This window comes from Accipiter gentilis, chromosome 14 (assembly GCF_929443795.1).
Source record: "Accipiter gentilis chromosome 14, bAccGen1.1, whole genome shotgun sequence".
Taxonomy (NCBI): domain Eukaryota; kingdom Metazoa; phylum Chordata; class Aves; order Accipitriformes; family Accipitridae; genus Astur; species Astur gentilis.
Window position 1 is genome coordinate 23,026,611 of NC_064893.1, and position 7,816 is coordinate 23,034,426.

A 7,816-nucleotide genomic window follows, 5' to 3' on the forward strand; every position below is an offset into this window, starting at 1 on the left:
AGAAGAGAAACTGACGGGTAAAAGCAGTTTTAGTGACAAGCCATTTTTTTGCTGTCAAAGGAAGGACATAGTTTGCTGTTGATTAGGGAAGAGAGAGCAGGTGTGGGGACGTCTGAATGAATGAATTACTTGGCGTTCAGACCCGTTTTGTTTTTATAGAAGTTGTTCATCCGGAAAGGTTCATCAACAAGTGAAACACAAAATAAGCTTGTAACGAGGCTAAACTCATTAGCAAACCCCCTCCAAGGTCACATCTATTAGTGGGCGGGGTGGGAGAGCTGAGCGTGGCGCTGGGGAGTCCCTCTCGGTGCTGGGACCCCGGGGATGTGCATCGTGGCCACTGGCACGGTAGCTCAGTGTGGGGCTGACATGCCAGCAGGGCAGAGCACGATCAAAAAACTGTTTACTTTGAGCTGGAGCTATTTTTAGCTCCAGTAATCTGTGCAGAGATGATAAAGCTTTTCATTGCAAAGTGAGTGGCTGTGTTTTCCTTCTGGGCAATTTCACTCCACAATCTCGTCCCTTCCCCCTTCCCAACCACTACTCCCCAGGGACCTTATCTCCTCTGGCTGCTGAGCTGAACACCTCCAAAAGGTTTGTCCTGCTAGATAGGCTGGAGTCTCAGTCCAAACTTACTTTTTTTCCTTTTTCCCCAGAGGATGTATTCAGTTTGGAAAAGAAATGAACTTTTTTTTTTGGTAGTCTCCAAAGTCCGGTTCAAAGCCCTTGCTGAAAGCCCGTCATGGACATGCACCCTCTAATCCTTCATTTCTGCAAAATTCCTTCTGTCCAAAGGCTCTTGCAAAATAAGTCACTTGACAGTTAGCTCTTTGCAGCTGACACAAATACAAGCAGGTCTCAAACTCGGATCTCATGGCAAGCCAGAGTCGTCAGTCAGTGACCGCACTGCCCTATGCCATGTTCTACCCAAAGTGTCCCAAAGCCCATTACAAACTCCCTTACACACTCTATATAAGAAGCACTTTACCTGCTGCTGATAGGAGAAAGCGCGGCAGCTGGCTAGCGGCACAAAGACTACAAAACAAGCATAAATCCTGCTTGGTAAGGGATTTGTTTGTCTAAAGGAATCCAGAAGCTTCTTCAGTGTAAACCCACAAAGGTCATGCATCCCGCACATGCTTCACCAGAAAATCATTCCACTGGTAAAAGCTTACTTGTTTGGGACACAGGGTGAATAGCAACATCTCTGTCCGCTCAGGGATGTATTTGGGGGTGGGGGGGGAGAATATGCAACTGTTAATTAAATAGGTTCATTCTGCTTGCTAAGAAGGGTCAGATAGACAGACAGAGCTAATAATGATCGTCAGGATGAGGAGGTATTGCTTAAGTTGATCGTGACTGACTGCTCAGGTCTTGCTGGCAGGGAAGCAGGAGATCCTCTGAGGTCTACACACAGGTACTTCTTTGCTTTGTCCCTCTGTTTCTGCTAGAAGGGGTAGTTGGAAGAAAACAAGTAGCAGGCTGGTTTGGCAGTTGTGCTTCTCTCTTTTGGAGAGCAAAGGGCTATGCTAATAAACGAGAAGAAAATAGTTATCTCTGTCAGCTTTATAATATATGCCAGAGCCATCCAGCCAACGGTTATGATTTTTCCCTGGTGTTTGGCAGCAAGACAAGGATTCCTGTTGCAGATGTGCAGAAGCCATATAAATATTTTGATCCTGACTTGTGCTCTCAGCTAAATGGACTTTCATGTGATTTTATTCCATGGATGCTGAATGGGGTACTCCTGGTGAGGCATCACACTCAGGTTATTAATCCTCTGTTGTGAGTCAAAGGACTGCAACTTTCAGGCTTCACCATACACACTCACTCTCTACCTAAGGTCAGGAAAAAATTCAGCCTAACCTCCTGGCACGATCCCCTGCTGTCCGTGTCGGTTCACTAATGGGGTACATCTAACTAGATGCCTTCTCGTGAAGCCGCTGGCCGCTGTGACAGCCAGGATAAGCTCAACAAGGCTGTTCCTGGGTCCCGTGCCATCTCATGTCCTTAGACATGGTGCTGTTTATCTGTTCTAGCTGTTCCCAAGGCCGTAAAGACTAAGGCTGGGGAGGTGCAGCATCCCTGCAATTTGGTTCGAGAGCAGCAGGAGTTCAGGGCTCCATGGGAAGAGCTCCATGTTCTGGTCAGGGAACAAAGTATTCTGTTTGTGCTGACAGTGTACGTGAAATAAAAACAGGGTTGGCCTAGTGGCCCGGGAGCATTTCACTCCAGCATTGCATACAGCCCTCTGCTCCCAGCACTGTACTGGGAACCTGCCCTGGGTTTCAGGTGTTGCCCAGGCGTGCAGTGGCTGACACAGGGAAGCGTAAGCAAAGTGATGGGGACACCCTGCATATTGGGTGGCTCAGAGAAGGGCTCTGCCACCCCAGGGTGGACTCAGGGGCTGACAAAACCCTCTTGTTCCTTACTGACTGTGTGGGCAGGGTACGGTGCTGGCTCCTGAAAGGAATGTGGGATGCTGCAGGGAATGGGATTTGCCAGGAGGCAGAGCCATCAATTCTCAAGTGATCCTGGTTGGTGTTACACCAGTGTCTCAGACTGACATCCCACGCTCCATCCTTACTGTAGTAGTAGATATTAAGGCATAGTCCCTGCCTCACAAAGCTTAATCCTTTAAATACCCAAGACAGACAAAAATAAAGGAAAAGAGGTATTAGCATCTCCTTTTGGCAGTTGGCTAGTGGAAGGACAGAAGGCTAAATGACTGCTACAGAGACAGATTATCACCCAGCCCAGAACACTAACCTTGCCCACACTGTTACTGGCAGCTCCTCCACGTCTGTCACAGATGGACAGCCCGATGCTTTTGTGGGTGCATGCCAGCAGACCTTCCTCACCTAATAACAGCCAATCTCACTCCCCGCTGCTCTTGAGATGTATTTTATTTACTGCTTTTTTGTGCCATGACTATTCCCTTATGGTTATTCTAGCATTTCCAAGTTTTTAAAGGGTTCCACTTGCTCCCTTAATTCACTGTACCTGTTTCAGGTTCTTGCTTCCTCCCAAAGCTGGGCTGGGGTTTTTTAGACATGTGTAAAATTTTCACTTTTATGCAGGATTACAGAGTTTGGACATAGAGTTTAATGTTTTCATACAGATCCCAGTTGCCACTCACTTTTGTGGATTAAATAATTTCCTTTTATAACATCTCTCAAGTGATTGTTTTCAGCTTTATAAAAATTGGCCTGATAAAGCATCAAGTATCTTTATTCAGATTATACATCACAAGAATAATCTAGCAATGGCACTTAAATAGACATCAGCTTCCTCAAGCCATGTTAAAATCTTAGCTCCATGCAATCCCGACTTAGATGTTTTATAGAAGGTCTTGCAGAAGACCATTTAATAAAAGCCCACCATCCAGGCTGTCCTGGGTCAGAAAGTTTCAGTCATATTTGATCTAAAAGTCTGAGTTTGGGTCTGGGTTCCTTACCCTCTAATACTGAGGGAAGTGTAAATGCCTGTCACTGTCCAAAATACCCATTGTCCAAATTGCTGTGCTGCCTAATATCTCCTCCCTGCATGCACAGATAGCTGCAATATTTGTGACCTGCCGTGTATGCTGCAAGCCATCGGAGCGACAGTTATGCCGTTATTTCTATATGGACAGATATATTTCTATATTTCAACATATTTCTATATGTTGGCCATCGTGTAAAGGCATGTTCAAGGGAGCAACCTCTACAACAAGCTAAATATCTGTAAAATGGCCCACTATAGATGGACACTTTGCAAGCTGCCCTTCTCAAGCTGGCCGACTGACTGAGCTGCTAAGTGAGGGGATGCTGTACCGAATGGGCGCTTGCATTGCAGAATTGCTGCCCCAAACGGCCTCCGCTCTCTCCATCCCTATGGCAACCAGCAGGAGATCTCACTGTTCGGACAAGAGGTGTGTGCTCCGCAGCAGTGCTGCCTGCTTGCCTGCAGAAATCAGGGCTCAAACTGAGCAACCGGGAGGGAAAGTCCTCTTTATTTTTACTAAGAGGTCTTTTTAGGTATTATTTATCCACGTCTCCAGGCACAGTAACATATGATTAATAAAACAGTAAAATCTCAGCAGACTTCAAGGATGAGTTGAACAAGAATGTAGCCAGTTGAGCACCTAGAAGCATTCCTTTATGACTCTTCATTGCATTGGGAAGTTCATGTTCGTCTCTCCAACAGCTCCACCAAACACACCACTCCTGCGTTGAAGGCAGAAGGTCAACAGCTTTTCAGTACCTAAACCAATTTGGGCAGTAAGTCTGCTAGCTGTTGCATTGCTAGCTAACAAGAAATTGTGTGAAACTCACAACTAGAATTAATGGAATAACAGACCCCCCCTTTTCCCGTCTTTATTTGCACAAAGGAGAAAAAAAGAAAAGACTCATTGAATCTACTGGTTTATTAGATAAATTTAAGATGCAAAATTAGAGAAACCTCATAGATTTTATATTGAAACGTTGGATGTTGGAGGGAGGAGCATGTGATTTCACCTGCAAAGTAACTACTAATTTGGAGTAAACCACTACATGATAGGGTTCTTTACCTCAAGAATTAATATAGAGGGCTTGTGTGCTATGAATTCCATCCTAATTTGCTGCACGCTGACTGCCTCATGTAAACAAGTAATTTTGGCAAGGCTTATAGTATATATACCTCTATTTGTTCAACAGTACTTCAAACTGGGATACCACCACAGTCCAAACAATTGAGCTGTGCCTGCTGGCTATGGATCCAGCCCAGTGAGAGCCAGGAGCTGACAATAGTACCATCAGTGATGGTATCCAAACAAGCTAAGTTTGGGAAGCTGTTAGGAGTCATCTTTCATCATTCAGCATTTTCAGTTGGGTTCATTTAGTTCCAAGCTGGGTAATTACAGCCTCATTATTTTTCCTTTTACAATGAAGACAAGACTGCAAGCCAGGCAGAATAATTCCTCCTGCTACTGCTGCCAAGATATGATAGCACATCTACGCCATAAGGAATGTGTCATGGTATCAATTTTATTACCAGTAAATAATGGCTCTTCAGTTAAGCAATATCTTAACACCACCTGGTGCCTAACCATAAAATGCTAACTAAATTTCAACCCCTACAGACAATTGAGTCAAGATTACCACTGCCCAGCACATTCCTCGTTGACCAGCATGCGTCAGGTTTTACATGTTATTTTTTTCACTGAAATTAGTATCCAGCTACAATCAGACTTTCATTCTAAAACCACAAAAACTCATCTAAAAATAAGACATCAAAGTTCCTGTGACAGTAAGTAGAGGCCAGGACTAAGAGAGCGGTGTTAGATCAGATATCAGAGAGCAATTCATCCCCTCTGTCCATCTTCTCTGGCTAGAGGAAGAGCTCAATAACTACCGTGGATTAGATACTTACCTTGTAGCCAGCTTCAAGGCAGTGAGATGAAACCCATCCAAGCAGGAAAGGAAAAGAGACACCTCGTTTATACTGTTGTATCTCACCAAAGGCCCTGTGCTCTCGCAGGGACTATTTCTCAGCCCAGGAACCACTGCTAGGGCAGTGAAATTTTCTGACGTACACATGGGGACTAGTGTGTCCATTTCTGCTTTGCTTTGATGGCTCTTGCATAAAACTGTTTGAGGACTGTAATGACACTAAATACATGTTTGTTAAAAACAGCTTTGAAAAGAAAATACCCACAAGAACTGCACTGCGGGCCTGCCAAAGCATTGGGTTCTGCACAAGCCCCTAAACCCATGGTAACAAATACAGTTAATTAACACACATTTTAATTAAAAATTGTAAGCCATCCTTTAGAGCCTGAAAAAACCCTTCTGCCATTATCTCACAAAGCCAGCAAATTCAGAACTGAACTATTACTTATACTAGGAGGAAATTATTCTGCTTCTGCTACTGAAATGCCTGTGGACGTCAAGTTTAGTAAGGTGCCCTGCTTTTGCTTCCTATGGGCACTCTCAGTTTTGCAAAAACATGACACCCTCAGCGTCCATTTTAAAAATTTGTGTGTGTGAATTTGCAGTAAAGGCTCAGTGTTCTCAAGTGTGTTCTGCAGCAGAGAGCTGGCTTGTAAGATCCCCTGATACACTCAGCCCTTAGTTCTTCCCCTTCCTTCCCTTCCAGAATTAAGCTTATAGCTGCTTCTGCCCCCAATGCACATGGGCGCAGTGAATACTGAGCCTTGTCAGCTCTTGCCCTACGCTGCCTTCAGGAAACCGCTTGGTTTAGACTTTCTCCGGCAATAACCCTATTGAACTCAACGATGTGACTAGAGATGGTATTGTATTATTAGACACCCCTAGGGTACTTTTTTTTCTAAATCATCTGGGATGGGAAAAAAGATTTATATAAAGAAGAATGCCATGACTCACTCTCCAACGCCATGGAGGTTCAGACCAACCGGAAAAGAGTTAACAGCACAGCCACCCCCCGGTAGTATTTCAGAGTTTCTAAATACAGAGTTCCTTTCCAATCTGGATGCCCGTTTTTGTTATCTTAAAAGTATTTCTGGAACTCTTGGCCAACTTTAAACAAACAAGCAGGGAGAAATATTTGTGAAGATAACATGGTCGAGAGTGTTTGGTTAATGAGTCTTTCTAAGTTGAAGGATTTCATTTTTAGACTTCATTTCCTTAAAGCTTGTGAACAGAAGAAAAACTTGCTCTGGAGATGTTAAATCACACAACCATCCCAGCTATTGGCTTTGGAATAACAATCATTCAACTTACCAAATATCAAACGTGGGAAGGGATTTATCTGACGCATCTATATGATCATGTGAACGCCTTCCTCAAGGAGAAACAGTCTCTCTGCTGGAGACACAAGAGGAAGGAACTGTTTTCCCTTCTTTAAAAAAATACAACATAAGCAACTGTAACATGCTAAATGCTTCCTGGCACAAGTGCAAAAATGCAACATCTAAAATGTCAGCTGGTACGCCCAGAGGATTTACATGATTTAAAAGATTTATGAGAAAAAACTATTTCACTAGCTTCAGAGCATCTTGGAAAGCAGCAGCACCAGTGTGGGGGACAATGGAAAAAGAGGGGAAAAGGAGTCTTCAGCCAGAAGAAATTACCATGGCCAGTATATTCCTGCATTGCTCTTTTTAGTATGAGAAAAAATGGGGTCAGGCACCCATCTGATTTTAAGCTGTGGGGAAAGATGAACGAACAGAGCCTGCCATGTCTCTGGGATATGCTCGTTTTCTCACATTACATATTGACTCACATAGCCCTGCGGCTCACCTAAAGCCACACAACTCATCACTGCTTGAGGCAGGATTAAATCCAGAAATTCCTGACTTTTCCTCCCACTATTGTTTCACTAGAAGCTGTTCTGCTGCAGTGATCGCTGATAGAAGAAGGCCGGCCAGCTGGATTTCAGTGCAGGCTCTCATGGGAGAGATGGGGTCACAGAGACGGGATAAATAAATCCTGGCTTAATTAAGAAAAATATATCAGGCAAGGAAAAATCATGAAAACATTTGAAACAATAAACTCAGCAACATTTGTAAGTGTGCTTGGACAATGCTCAGGTAGAAGATTGGCTTTTGTGGCTACCCACTCTTAGAGTGGCTACTTAAGCGCAGGAACCTTGATGTCCTGTACAGCCTGAGGTGCTCTAGCACCAACACCAAGCCTAGATCAGCATTGCCAGGTGGAGCAGGGGCTGATGCCTGGCTCTGCACTAACACTGTCTCGCCTACAGCCATGGGGGAAGGTGCCAAGCTCCAGCAATGCCTCTGGCTGCAAGGCTCCTCCTGGGACAGTTACTACCAGCTCATGTCAGTGCAGGGCTGAGGCTGCTCCAACAGGGC

General features: G+C 44.5%; 1 long non-coding RNA gene across 1 annotated transcript; it reads right to left on the minus strand.

Annotated features, from left to right (window-relative positions):
• Positions 1–5,362: 5,362 nt before the first annotated feature.
• LOC126045848 (uncharacterized) lies at positions 5,363–7,422 on the minus strand. The gene is made up of 3 exons (XR_007508157.1): positions 7,245–7,422; positions 6,726–6,809; positions 5,363–5,633 (listed from the first exon to the last, which is right to left on the minus strand). It is a non-coding gene; the product is annotated as an uncharacterized LOC126045848 (long non-coding RNA).
• Positions 7,423–7,816: the final 394 nt, after the last annotated feature.